Source organism: Pavona decussata, unplaced genomic scaffold (assembly GCF_977016875.1).
Source record: "Pavona decussata unplaced genomic scaffold, jaPavDecu1.1 SCAFFOLD_92, whole genome shotgun sequence".
NCBI classification, from domain to species: Eukaryota; Metazoa; Cnidaria; class Anthozoa; order Scleractinia; family Agariciidae; genus Pavona; species Pavona decussata.
Window position 1 is genome coordinate 3347501 of NW_028145509.1, and position 15000 is coordinate 3362500.

Genomic DNA, 15000 nt, shown 5'->3' on the forward strand with positions numbered 1-15000 from the left:
AAAACAAATAACATAATTGGATAAAGATTCATTGTTGTTGAATGTGTTTATTTCACCGGGATTTGATACCAGCAAGGAAGTGGAATTATATACAAGTCAACAACAACGTTTTTGGCTGGCCTGACGAGAAATCGGTCTTTTAAAAATATATGATTATCCTTGAGAGGCGGAGGGGGGGGGGGGGGGGGGGGGGGAGGAAGGAGGGTAGACTTTTATATATTTGTTTAGGGCTGCCGTCGGTGTTTAAAGATATTGACCCAGTTTGGGACCAAAATCCTACGCTCTTTTCAAATTTGTTTAAGGCCCTGACATGTAAATCACATATCGTTTCCCAGATCTGACATTTGCGTGCTCAAAGGAATTAATTGAACCTCCCTAATGCAGGTATGTTTAAGTTACACGGCTCTTCTCTGTTTGTCTTAAGATGACACGAAAGAGGTTAACACATGATTACGCTTTCTACTATCACTCAAAACCCACACCCTATTTCAGATGGAAATCTTCATACTGGCACGTGTCCCCCGGAATGAAGACAAGAGTAACACTTATAAATGACATCACTGGCTTGTGGCGAGTTTAAGCTAAGATCAACGATCGTTCCTCTGCGGGTGGTTATGTTCTACTATTGTTCTTGTTAGGCAAAACACAGTTCATTGTTCCGCAGCACCGACCGTTTGCGTTTCTCTTTCAATTCAAGATATCTCTTTGTTTCAAGATGAAGGCTGTTGTATTGTCTGTCTTCCTCGCTGCTTTTGCGCTGGTTCAGTGTTACCAAGAGGTACACACATCCAGCATTAAACGGTCGCTTTTTTCGTGTTTTGGCTTGGGAGCTAAAGACACCGCGCTTCGCAATATTATGAAAAACGGTAAGCCTGTCACCAAAGCCCAGTTGCAAATTTCACCGGATTGCAAAGAAGATATGGACAAGACAAGAGTCCGTGTTGCAAGGACTGGAGTACATTACAACTTCCAAAGAACAGCATGCGATGTTACTGTGCGTCAGTCAGACAAAGTGGTTTCTGTGAAATCAAAGAGTGAGTCACCTGCCTGTGGTGATCTTCCAACGTTTCAAGCAGTGTTTCTTAATCAGGATCCCAATGACCAAACCTTCATGGTGCTGGATCCAGCCGTGGCTCATTGGTTTTTCACTAAAGAGCTTGGTGGATGCGACATTTTCGTTGCGATGTCGCCGGGAAATCGTGACAGGCCCATTGTTATACACTCCAATTTAGACAGCTGCGGGAATAACAAGCCGGAGAATCTCAGGAGGAAGGGTGAAGCTGTTGACCAAATGCTGCGGGCACACCCTGGTTATACAGTGATTGCTCGCGTGTATGCTGAATCACCGCCCGGAACTGATATGAATCAAGCTGAACAGGAATTACAACGATATCGAGCAGCACATAACGGAGTAGAATTTTTTGTTTACAACAATTTGGCTCCTGCGCTACAGAATTTCCAGTTTATTGGTCATTACGACCAAATGTGGAATTTTATTCTGAAGGGAGAAATTAATGGTCAAGTAACAAAAATCACACTGTAAATAAATTATGAAAATGTTGCATGCTCGCCAAGCTTGTATCTACTTTGGTTAGTTGGTTGGTTAATGTTAAACATGTAATGTTTAACAAATCGACGGCAGTTTTCTATGGTCTATACTCTTATAGACCATAAAATGACGTCAAAAAATGTTCAAAACTCAAGTGGAACCACGAGCCGCAGGCGAGTGGTTTCACTGCCAAGTTTTGGACATTTTATGGCGTCATTTTATGGTCTATAAGAGTATAGACCATAGAAAACTGCCGTCGATTTTTTTTTACAATAACATGGAAAAAGTACGAGCAGAATTGGCTATTTTTTTTGTTGAGAAAGCGCGCGCGTTACATCTGACCTCATTTTTATTGTCTGTACTCTTATAGACAATAGCTACGAGCCAATCAGCGCGCGGGAATCTGGACAGTTATTGTAAAAAAAAATACAACCGACGGCAAAACATTCTTACTGTAAGGATATTATGAATCAAATAATCGAAAAGAAAAGATTTGATTGTAAATGAAAAACAATTAAAGTTCATAAGAATCATGGACGCTTGAAAAATTATGCACATGATTCAATTTGAATATTGGGTAGGGCAATGTGTATGGTCTATCTCCATTACCATTATAATAATATTCATTTGTTTTCTCCGGCGTAAGAACAGAACACAGACAACACCCACTTACAATTCAGTGGAGCGCCAGTGCAGCCTATACAACAGACACTGCTACTTCGCATGTTAAACTCATGCCAAGTAATTGGGTGGGGGGTGGGGGGACGAAGATTGTTTGACGCTGTCAACCATTATCATGCAGAAATCGCAGGCGCTGGGAAGATGTTTCATGGAACGTTCATCAACGACACGTACCGAAACGTGGTGTAAACTACGTCACACTCTTGTCCCAAGGGCTCATCCCTCTTGTGATTGAAAAGTTTCTCCCTCAAGCTTTTACAATAGAAGAAGTACACCGTCATTTGGAACACAAGACCGCTCTCTTGAACAAGCCATGCTATATCGGCGAGGAGCGTGTGTGACGACACTAAAACGGCTACGTATAGGATACTACTTTCCCACCAAAGCGCACGGATTCATTGGCTAGTTCATAGTCAGCTGTTATCTAACAATATAACTTTCTGCCGCCAAATGCCCATGAGCGTGTAGCATTACGAAAACTACGAAGTCATAGGGTAACAGTACCATTTAACTGTAACAGTAACAGTACTACGGTACCATTTCTAAGCGATAGCACAATCTTCATCTATCGCCCTGGGCCCAGAGTAAAAACTGATGATTAGTTTGATTTGCAATGTGTCCTGTTAGGAAAGAATGTAGGATTTTACTCTTATTTGCCTCGCTACGGAGAAGGAATAAAAAAGCAGAACACAATAGCCCAATTATGGAGCAATGTCTACCATAGTGTCTAGTTTTTTTTTGTTGATGAGGTGGTGTCAGTCACACCTCCCACGAGGGTTAAAGCTTGAATTATTAAACAAAGGTAAAAATGTAGCAAAACATTTTCACCCTATAAAACATTGCTCTTTTTAATTTCCCCATTTGCATTAAAAAGTAAAACGGAAACAAATCTCTGCAGCACTTAATCAATTTAAATGATAGCTATGTTAGCTTTACAGATTGATTCATGAAATGGAAAAGTGCTTTCGAAATGAACCTAACAGGTCGGCGATATCTGGTAGTCAATCAGTTGTCAATACTTGGCTAGTCAAGCGTCATGGGCGCCCTAGGGTAGGATGAATTTAATATATCTGAGCCAATCAAGGTCGCCGTATTAAACTTTCAGTAAAGTTGACCATTTTAAAAGCGCCTAAAATCAGCATGTATCTTCTCATTAGAGTCCCCTTGATTCCTTTTTCTTATGGTGGTAGTTGGGAGAATCTGTTTGAATATCAAGGCATCATGACCTCCCCTTGGTGATCATTCGGTTTATTCTCATGACCGACATGTTTAAGCAAGTAATAATATTGTAAAGAGAAAATGGATGACGGTCAGTATTAGGAGCTAAAAAGGGTTTAAAAAGGTTTGAATAGGTGCACAAATCTTTAGCTTGAGTAGATTGGTGACAATTTCACACTGGCCACCCGGATATCAATGCTTAATGAAGTTACGTCAGCTGCTCATACAAGTCAACACCGAAACATTTATAGTAGGACATTTCACTATGGCGTCATTTGACTACAACTACCAGAATCCTTCAGATTTTTTGTTTTCACATGCTAATTAGAGCTATTGTTCTTTGCTCTCTACTAGGATTACAGAATTTGAATTTGAAAAGGAAAACAAAATGAATTCTGGTAGTTGTAGTCAAATAACGCCATCATGAAAATGGCCTATTACCGAAAGTTTTTGATTTTCTCAAAAGAATTTATTTAGTTACTTCATGTGTTTATTTTACCAAAGTATGTACTATATCCTCACTGTCTATTACTTACCACATCATGAAACTAAGTTATGGGAAAGAGATCCGCGGATTGTTGTGGTAAGAGGTAGACAGCGAGGATATACCTAGTGAGGCCAAAGCTGTCAACCAACACCAGGGGAGGAGGGTGGGACGAAACTCGGCCGTTCGTTTCGGCGGACGGCGCTGTGACAGAGTAAAATCAAAGCCACATGGCCTAGCTTATTAATAAGTAAAGCCCGAAATGCACTAATGCCATCCCCAGGGCCACGGAGCAATTTGAAAGGTCGTTTCATGATGCGCTAATTAATTATTCAGTGAGAATAGTACTATATCCTCACTGTCTATTACTTACCACATCATGAAACTAAGTTATGGGAAAGAGATCCGCTCCTTGTCATTTCCTGAGGAAGACCGCTGTAACCCAATCCCCGGCATTCCAATGTGCACATCGCATACAAAAACCCAAAACACGCAACACTCAAAACACCCATTACTCAATACTCAAAACTCCAAAACTCCAAAGATTCAAAATGCCAAAGATTTAATAACTAACAAAAGCTAACAAAAAGGAGAGACGAATATAGAACACTAAAAATAACGGTGCAAAACCTTTCTAAACACGAAAAGGTGTAACTTAGCAAGAAATCTTCTGCAAATTGCCTTGATCAGCGAGGGAAGGAGCAGCCTTAGAGCCAGCGGAAGCTAGACTAAGTGTGACCCGCTCTAACAAATCCAAAGGAACAGAGGTGCTAGAGCGGCGTGTGTAATACAGCGCCATCTCTGTGCTCCGCCAACCCACATACTGGGCGATTTGATCAGGGGTACAGCCCAAACCCTTAAGTGTCCCTGACTGAGAAAGTGGTCCAGATGTTGGAAGTAGGGGTCAACCGAATTTGATGAAACTTGCTGCAGAAGTTGGCCTTGGTGAGATATTCCAAACACCATTTGGGTTTTGTTTTCCGACCTTTGGTTTAAAAGTTTCAGGGGGGGTCCCATTTCGGGCCTCTGAATCAGTGAAAATCCTGTTTTTGAGGGGGTATGTTTGTACTAGTATAAAAATAAACACATTAAACATACTGAATATTTTTCTGCATAGTGTTTTTCTACTATAAATACCCTTTCAGGTCGTATGTAAAGATTTAGCATCAAGGCATCTGCCTGTGTGGGGCCTGGTACTAGTTTTGGCCAAATTTTAAAGAGAAAATTACCACCAAAAATTGCCAAAGTTTAGCAGTTGATAATTTTTAACTGCCAACTTAGCTAAAACGGATTCTTCTGTCAGCAGTTACTCCAATGTAAGTACAACCAAAATCAACTGTGAAAAAATTGGCTCGCTAAATTTAAGGGGCTTTAGCAAAGCATTTTAGAGTCACACCCTCACAAAATTTACATATTACCAAAAGCAACAATTTAACAATCATTGTAGCTTTATTTATATTTTAACATTTCAGTTTGCTTTGTTAATGCTTACTTTACTAACAAAGTCTGTGATTAGCAATAACTGTGTGATTAAAAACTACCTGGGATCCTTAAATTGCCTTAGAACTGGAAAATAGTACTCACAAAATCAACGTTTGTTCTACTTGAACGGGAATATTCGTACAAAGTAACTAATTGGAACTCAAATAACTAAATAGGCGACATGATAGTTATACTGACATTTCTCCCAAGCATAACCTTGCTTGCTTACCTTTATATCACTTTATATTAGCCATGTTTACAGTGGGAAGGCTCCTTGGCTTCGAAAGAAATGTCTCCAAGGTACTTTTTTATGTCAAGAAATAGCCATATTCCTGATAATTGACAGCACCTTACGGCCAATTCATAATGCCCGATGAACAGTTCTTGTTGTATTTGTTTACAGACAAGTCCACAGTCTGATATATGTACGGAGAATGATTTCTCACGCCACTGAGTTGTTAAGGCAGCTCTTTTCTTTATCGAAGATTTCGATATTCAGCTCGTGATTGTGTGTAAGTAATATTATGCACATTTTGTATAAAAAGGAAGAGATATTATCTTTGTCGGTACCTGCGTCCTTATAGCCATAGCCAATATTTCTACGTCCACATTTTATATTGCTGCAGTAAAGTAAATGAAATTTCGCTGTTTGTTCCGCCATCTTGGATGTAGGCAAAGAAGGACTGGGTCGGTAGTGGGTTCCCAGTCTTCCTATCAACTGCTCCTTTGTTTACAAGCACCTGTCGATGTCGGAAACAATAAATCTTGTGGGAAGGAAAGGAAAGGAATGGCGTTTTGTTCTTTTGCAGGGCCGAGGGAAGACAATCTATGTGGTGCTATAGAATGAGCAAAACAAGAAAGTTCCATGATACCATTGCTTAGCTGTAATGCGGATATGAGCTCGTGGCACAAGGATAAATACAAAGGTTCAGGGGCTTCAGGGAGCAGGGGACGTCCTGCTGACAAGGGTTCGGGAAGTGGCGGTAAGAAATGCAAGATAATTTGTTGTACCCTCGTATATTTAACCCTTCATATATTCATATGTATAAGAAATGTCAGTATGACATTTCTTAATGTTCTTTAAATATATGTTCGCTTGTACAACTTTCTGCAGTTGGCATGCAGTCACGCGTCATTCGCGTGACCAAATGGTTTCAATGGTTTCTCGTTAATACGCAGTGGCATACATTATCGCCGATGACGTCACCGCCTATTGTCTTGCTCACTCTTATTGTCTTCCTCCCCCTCCTCCTCATTTGTATCTTCGCTCCTTTTCCCCTCATTTTTTTTATATACAATAAAGTATTTATGTATGTACTATATGATGTCATGTATCCAAAAATAACTTCAAAAACCTGTCAAACCGGTGATACCAACCATGACTGCCATAAGTTAAAAATAGAGCATGACATCTTTGATAAACCTGTCAAACCAGTTCATAACCTGTTGGTAAGACTAAGATAAAATATGACGTCATCCTATTATGAGTGAGCAAGACAATAGGAGGTGACGTCATCGGCGATAATGTATGCCACCACGTATTAACGAGAAACCACCGCAAAAAGAGGCCTAAAACATCCTTCCCAGACTACTTGTGATTGTAACCATTTGGTCATGCGAATGACGCGTGACTGCATGCCAACTGCAGAAAGTTGTCCAACCGGACATGTATTAAAAGAACATTAAGAAATGTCATACTGACATTTCTTATATATGAATATATGAAGGGTTAAATATACGAGGGTACAACAAATTATCTTGCATTTCTTACCGCCACTTCCCGAACCCTTGTCAGCAGGACGTCCCCTGCTCCCTGAAGCCCCTGAACCTTTGTATTTATCCTTGAGCCACGAGCTCATATCCGCATTACAGCTAAGCAATGGTACCATGGAACTTTCTTGTTTTGCTCATTCTATAGCACCACATAGATTGTCTTCCTTCGGCCCTGCAAAAGAACAAAACGCCATTCCTTTCCTTTCCTTCCCACAAGATTTATTGTTTCCGATGTCACAGTGATTTGGGCATCCCCGAGTTTTGGGCACCCCCGTGCCCAAATCCCTAGTGATATGGGTATCCCCGGTAGGGATGCACAAAACACTGACAATGTAAAATACAGCAGACTGGGGCAAGTCTTAAAGACGAAGTGTTGTCTAAATATTTGGTTAATCAACAGAGTCGATGACTAAATGTAAATTGGCCACCGTAAAGAGATCTAAAGAGATATTCGAGTGCTGACGTTTCGAGGATTTTATAGCCCTTTGTCGATCAGACGAGAGGCTAACACTCCACATGTAATCACTCGAATGTCTTTACGGTGGCCAATAGATTTCCCACCAAGCAGCACCACCGCATGTTCAGTATCTTTTGAAAGTGATCCCTTATCCCGTTTTCTTAATTCTAGACATTATTTTACGCGAAATGAAAACAAGACGTCGCTGAACACAGTTTCATCTGACCCTCATCTGCAATTTGTCTTTGTGTTGTTTTCCTGACTACACGCTGAATTTAACATGTGCAAACATGTGTTTGGAACAAATCTTTCCGATGCAGGTAAACGTAGACAAATCTGGGCATTTCAAAGCCTGCTTTGTTTGGCGATTAAAAATTAAATCATTAATCAGCTGTCACGCAATATGAAGGTCGCCTGAGTGTCAAGTTTTTCTGTTCTGAATTGATCATTGATGTTCACTCATTCGATGTCCAGCCCGCGGGTAAAGACGAGAATGAGATAAGGCCGTCCACTGGATCGTACAAAGAAAGAAAAACAAAAATAATACGTAAATATAAGCAATCAAATGTGTATCAATCAAATAAGATAAAGTAACGGAAATTAATTAAACTGAAAGAAAAAATCAGGAGACCTAAATCCCTAGTGCAGCCTAGTGTTATTGATCTTCCCGTCCAATATTAGTCGCTTCGTGGTGGAATCTGCCAACAGGAAACAAAATCTGGAGGGTTACTCAAGAAAAGAAATCAGCTTTAAAAATCGGCTTTCTAAAGTCAACTGAGAATGAAGTATATGGGATACCTAAATCCCTAACTAGTGAAATGGGTACCCCCCTCCAATATGGCTTCGTAGTGGAATCGGCCGACAGGAAAAAATCTGCAGGGTTACATAGACTGTATAAACTGAAAACGTTCACATGAGTACTCAAGAAAAGAAATCAGCTTTAAAAATCGGTTAGAGAAAATCAAATGAGAATGGGATACCTAAATCTCTAGTGATATGGGTATCCCCGTCCAATATCGCTTCGTGGTGGAATCGGCCGACAGGAAAAATATCTGCAAAGTTAAGTAGACTGAAAACGCTCGCATGAATACTCAAGAAAAGAAATCAGCTTAAAAAATCGGCTTTAGAAAGTCAACTGAGAATGAAATATATGGGATACCTAAATCTCTAGTGATATGGGTATCCCCGTCCAATATCGCTTCGTGGTCAGGGAATCGGCCGACAGAAAAAATATCTGCAAAGTTAAGAAGACTGAAAACGTTCCAATGAGTACTCAAGAAAAGAAATCAGCTCTACAAATCGGTTTTCTAAAGTAAAGGAGAATGAAATATTTGGGATACCTAAATCCCTAGTTATATGGGTATCCCCTTCCAATATAGCTTCGAAGTGGAATCGGGCGACGGGAAAAAACTCTGCTGAGTTTACATAGACTGAAAACGTTCCAATGAGTTCTCAAAAAATAAATCAGCCTTACAAATCAGTTTTCTAAAGTAGTTAGGGAGAATGAAATATATGGGATACCGAAGTCCCTAGTTAGTGATATGGGTATCCCCTTCCAATATGGCTGTAGTGTTTTCGGTCGTCCGCTCACCGTAGAAACGGCCTAAGGAAAAAGTAAACAAGCCACGCTAATAGTTTCATTGAAAACTTGAAATCTGTCTTACAAATCAGGTTTATGAAGTACGAAGGGAGTGAAAGATTGGGGTAGTGATATAAGAGTATCCCCATCTCGTATTTCTGCCGAAAGGGAAATAATCAGTTAACTTCCAAAAACACAGAGCAAAAGCGGGATTGCCAGGACAGCTACCTTTGTTTCATAAATCGTTCATTCTTGTTCAGGATTTTTTATTTTGGTAACTGCTCAACCCACTTTCCCCTCCCCCCAAAATATAAATGTCCACAAAGGAAGTGGCGTGACAGCGGGCAAACTGTGGGTCAAACGCAACTCTGCAGCAAGACCTAGACCAAAATAACTCCTTTTACGTTCGATACCGTTAAGGGGGAGATTTTGGGGATAAAGTATAGGCTTTAACTTGTTGTTATATTTAGGTCAAAATTGACCTAAGTTTTAGAAGCATCTTTTGCTTGCGGATTTTAAATTTAAAAATATATAAATTGATGTCGACAAATCAATGTGGAAGAAGCATGCACGGCAGTGAAAAGCAATTCTTACCATTTCAACTGAATCCTTGTAATAATCTGGCTAGCAGTAACGCTGCTCGACCTTCTTGTATCCTTTCGTTTATCGATGTAAAACAGGAAATCCTTTTATTAATCGTACTCGAATTTTTCGCATTATTTTCCTAAAACAGGACTTTTTTTGTTTCGTAAAAAACCTGATCGGATAGCTCTGGCTTTTGACATATTCTAAAACATTTCTATTTTTAGGAATCCATCTTCCGAAAATGTTCCGTATTTCCCGCGAAATTCTACTCGCATGTTTAGGGGATACCCAAATCACTAGTGTTTTGGGCATGGGGGGAGGGTACCGGGGGATACCAAAAATACGGCAGCCATATTGGAAGGGGATACCCATATCACTAGGGATTTGGGCACGGGGGTGCCCAAAACTCGGGGATGCACAAATCACTGTGACACCGACATCGACAGGTGCTTGTAAACAAAGGAGCAGTTGATAGGAAGACTGGGAACCCACTACCGACCCAGTCCTTCTTTACCTACATCCAAGATGGCGGAACAAACAGTGAAATTTCATTTACTGTACAGCAGTAATATAAAATGTGGACGTAGAAATATCGGCTATGGCTATAAGGACGCAGGTACCGACAAAGATAATATCTCTGCCTTTTTACACAAAATGTGCATAATATTACTTACACACAATCACGAGCTGAATATCGAAATCTTCGATAAAGAAAAGAGCTGCCTTAACAACTCAGTGGCTTGAGAAAGCATTCTCCGTACATATATTAGACTGTGGACTTGTCTGTAAACAAATACAACAAGAACTGTTCATCGGGCATTATGAATTGGCCGTAAGGTGCTGTCAATTATCAGGAATATGGCTATCTCTTGACATAAAAAAGTACCTTGGAGACTTTTCTCTCGCAGCCAAGGAGCCTTCCCACTGTAAACATGGCTAGTATAAAGTGATATAAAGGTAAGCAAGCAAGGTTATGCTTAAAAGAAAACTCAGTATAACTATCATGCCGCCTATTTAGTTATTTGAGTTCCCATTAGTTACTTTGTGCAAATATTCCCGTTCAGGTAGAACAAACGTTGATTTTGTGAATACTATTTTCCAGTTTTAAGGCAATTTAAGGATCCCTTGTAGTTTTTAACCACACAGTTATTGCTTATCACAGACTTTGTAAGTAAAGTAAGCATTAACAAAGCAAACTGAAATGTTAAAATATAAATAAAGCTACAATGATTGTTAAATTGTTGCTTTTGGTAATATGTAAATTTTGTGAGGGTGTGACTCTAAAATGCTTTGCTAAAGCCCCTTAAATTTAGCGAGCCAATTTTTTCACAGTTGATTTTGGTTGTACTTACATTGGAGTAACTGCTGACAGAAGAATCCGTTTTAGCTAAGTTGGCAGTTAAAAATTATCAACTGCTAAACTTTGGCAATTTTTGGTGGTAATTTTCTCTTTAAAATTTGGCCAAAACTAGTACCAGGCCCCACACAGGCAGATGCCTTGATGCTAAATCTTTACATACGACCTGAAAGGGTATTTATAGTAGAAAAACACTATGCAGAAAAATATTCAGTATGTTTAATGTGTTTATTTTTATACTAGTACAAACATACCCCCTCAAAAACAGGATTTTCACTGATTCAGAGGCCCGAAATGGGACCCCCCCTGAAACTTTTAAACCAAAGGTCGGAAAACAAAACCCAAATGGTGTTTGGAATATCTCACCAAGGCCAACTTCTGCAGCAAGTTTCATCAAATTCGGTTGACCCCTACTTCCAACATCTGGACCACTTTCTCAGTCAGGGACACTTAAGGGTATAGGATAATCCTACCCGGAAACTGTGAGGAGTCTCTCCGTCGTCGATACCAGCGGCTTTAAGGTATTTATGGAGCCGTGCGGAGACGGCTGAGCCACCCAAAGGGCTATGAGAAACTGCCTTCTTATGTTGCGAAGATCTAAAAAGGTACTCGCCGAGAAGAGGGACACCTAACGCTTTACAAGCCGCAATATAATAATTCAACCAAAAAACTGGACAGACAGGTACATTCGGAATACGCAACAAAGCAAAGGGGCGCGATAGACCAGAGCGATTTGTTTTACCAAATGAGAAGTTTAGAAGAAAACCCTCCCTGTCCTTAAGGCGAAAAACCTGGTCTGCCTGCAAACGCCCTAAATCGGAGGCCCTATCACCAGTGTAAAAGTCAACAACGAAAAAAGTTACGTCCCTGACTAGGAGATACTTTTTGAGAGGAGAAAGCTCAGAGCCTCCCGTAATAAGGCCGCGAAGATAGGCGATTAAACGAACAAATTTGTCATAGAACAAAGGGACAGCCTGGCGAGGTCGCAAAAGCTGCTGGGCTTGCTCCTCTCTTACAAACTTGAGATATTCCTTGATGGTAGGATGTGTTAAAGGGTTGGACATCCCTTTGCGGCCTAACTTATTAAATATTGACCTAAGCTTTCCTATATACGAGTCCACAGTCCCAGCTGCTAGACGCTTTGGGCAATCACAGATCTTTCTAGAGCGCGAGGGTACATGGAGTTTCTGTTTTCCCGCCGAATCCTTGCTAATCAAAAACTTGACGATATCCTCTGCAGTAGCAGCAGAAAGTTTCTTAGAGGGCACCAGGGAGAAAAGAAAACTTGAGAGCTGAACCTCCAACGAATCCTTCTGACGTTCATAAGGTTTATTCCTATAAGACTGTCGAAAGTCTGTAAAGCGTTTGTTAATCAAAGGCATGTCCACATCGGGGCGGGTTCCCCGCTTTTCTTCACATGAAGTAGAAACACCGCAGGCTTGGCAAAAATTAGCGTCGTTGTCGTTCGGGTACGAACAGGCAGAACATCTTCGGGCAGGTTTCCACGGACGTTCAATCTATAAAACAGGAAACAGGAACAGTTTATCCAGGGCAAACACAGCGAAAAGCCCATAGATCCCATGGCAGAGGTCTAGCAGTGAAATCCGGGGAGGAGCGGGAAGGAAACTGTAAAACAGACGAATCGCCCTTTCTTCCGAGGAGAAGAGAATCGACCGATAAAGCTTGAAGAATTGCCCACCAATAGCGGCACGGATATAAACGAGGGACAATAATGGTAAAAGCGAAACGCTGGCGTTGATCCAAAAAAAAACGCAAGAGCGGTCCGACAAGGACGAAAGGGGGAAAAACGTAGATGTTATACCCCCTAGGTATCGGTTGTGCGAAGACATTTGTTCCTGAAGAATTAGGGGTCGGCCAAGGCGTGTAGTGAGACAAAGAATTTCCATCCCTGTCTCTGCAACAGTTGCTGTCCAGGGACATAAGATCAAACGTGTGCGGACCGAATCTCGATTGAACCTGGGACCACGCAACCATGGACAAAGAACAGTCAATATCCGACAGGGCACGGGAGGGCGCGTCAGCCACATTTTCGGTAGATGGGACATACTTCAGGTGTAGAGCAAAATTTCCTGCGCGAGACATTTCTTCCACTCTTTTCATCTCTTGATTAACAAGTGAATTCCTACAACCGCCATTTTCCCAAGCCGCCTGGAGTGTAACATTGTCCGTCCAGACATCGATTCGTGCGTTTCTGATTGAAGGAAAAAAGGAACTCAGAGCGTTGTAAAGCGCTCTAGCCTCAAGGACATTGATGTCACGCTCATGATCCAACCAATAATCACGGATTTGTTGGCTAGCACCATCCCTAACCAGAACTGCTCCCCAGGCCCTCTGAGAGGCGTCGGTGAATAACGTAACAGAGAGGTGATGCTCCGATCGCCAGGGCAAGTGACCAGACCAGTTGTCCAGAAAAGCCCATTCCTGAAGCTCTTGCCGTAAAGGTCCCCGTATTGGAACAACAAGCTTAGAATTTTTAGCGACGGTGGAGATAGCTTTGAAGACCTCTCGTACGTAGAGCTTACAGGCCGGAATTGCAAGGCTAAACGACAGAGCCTTCCCCGCGAAACGCTGCAAGCTTTTACGGGCGCTGAAGAGGATCCTAGCAGTTCTTGACGCAACGCTTTGAATTTGTCCTTCTTATCGAGAGGGACCAAAAAGGCTTGTAAAATGGAATCGGAGATAAAACCTAGGAACCTAACAGATGTGGACGGCAGTGGCGAACTCTTAGCGAGGTTGATAAAGTATCCCGCAGAAACGAGAAGCGACAACAAGATAAACGCTGCTGCTAGAGCGAGCTGGCGGCACGGCTGGTAAACTGCTAAGCTGGACGAAAATAACTGGCCCACATGTCTATCATCGATATACTGCGATACAAGTACACCCAAAGAACGCGCAGCGGAAGTGACAACAAGGCCAAAATTGTGATATAAAAACGCGCTTGCTTTCCATCCAAAAGGTAAGGTGCAAAAGGAGAAAAAATAACCCCTCCAGGAAAAACTGAAGAATTCTTGGGAATCTGGGTGAATTTTGAGGTGCTGATATCCATTTTTATCATCAAACGTTGTCTGGAAATGCCCTGGAAGGACATAACGAGGTAGATCTGGGGGGTGATCCAACTTGAAAGGAAGATCGCGAGTCCATAAGTTAAGGAAGCGTTCGTCATGACAAAGACGGGGCTTAGTTGGCTCGACTGTTAAAGGAAGAACTAAGTACGGAGGGGAGCAAGCCCCGACCACACCGTGAACTTTGATAACACCCTGAGAAACCCAATCCAAAATCGTAGAGTCAATGAAGTCGCAAAACTGACGACAGCACGGCGAGTTCGGAAATACAGAAACTGGCGGAACAGCAGAATCATAACGTCTCCCTTTAAAGTTTCCCTTAAAAGGACGGAAAAAATCATAAACTTTAACTCCCTCTCGGATAATCTGAAGCAGGCTAACTTGGGGGCATGAGTACCCGGTAGAAGAAATGAGGTTTTCCCAAAAATCCACATGATTATGCAAGCTGCTTGCTTGGAACGAATCCGGGTTTCTGAAACGTAACTGTGCCAAGTTTGCGAGGGAAGGATCGCGGACCACCAGCTGAGGTGGTACGGTGGGGCCAACGAAGGATAAGGGTTCCCCGTTTATATCACACCACTTGAGGTCCGGACTAGGGAGAGCAAGGATGCGTTGCAAAGCAACCTCAAAACCCTGAAACAAACGAAGAAACGCAAATAAAAATTGGAAAAAGGAAAGGAGGCGGGACCCCTTATCCTTCGTTGACCCCAGCTCTGATCAAAGACCAGATTAAGGCACTTACAGATACCCCC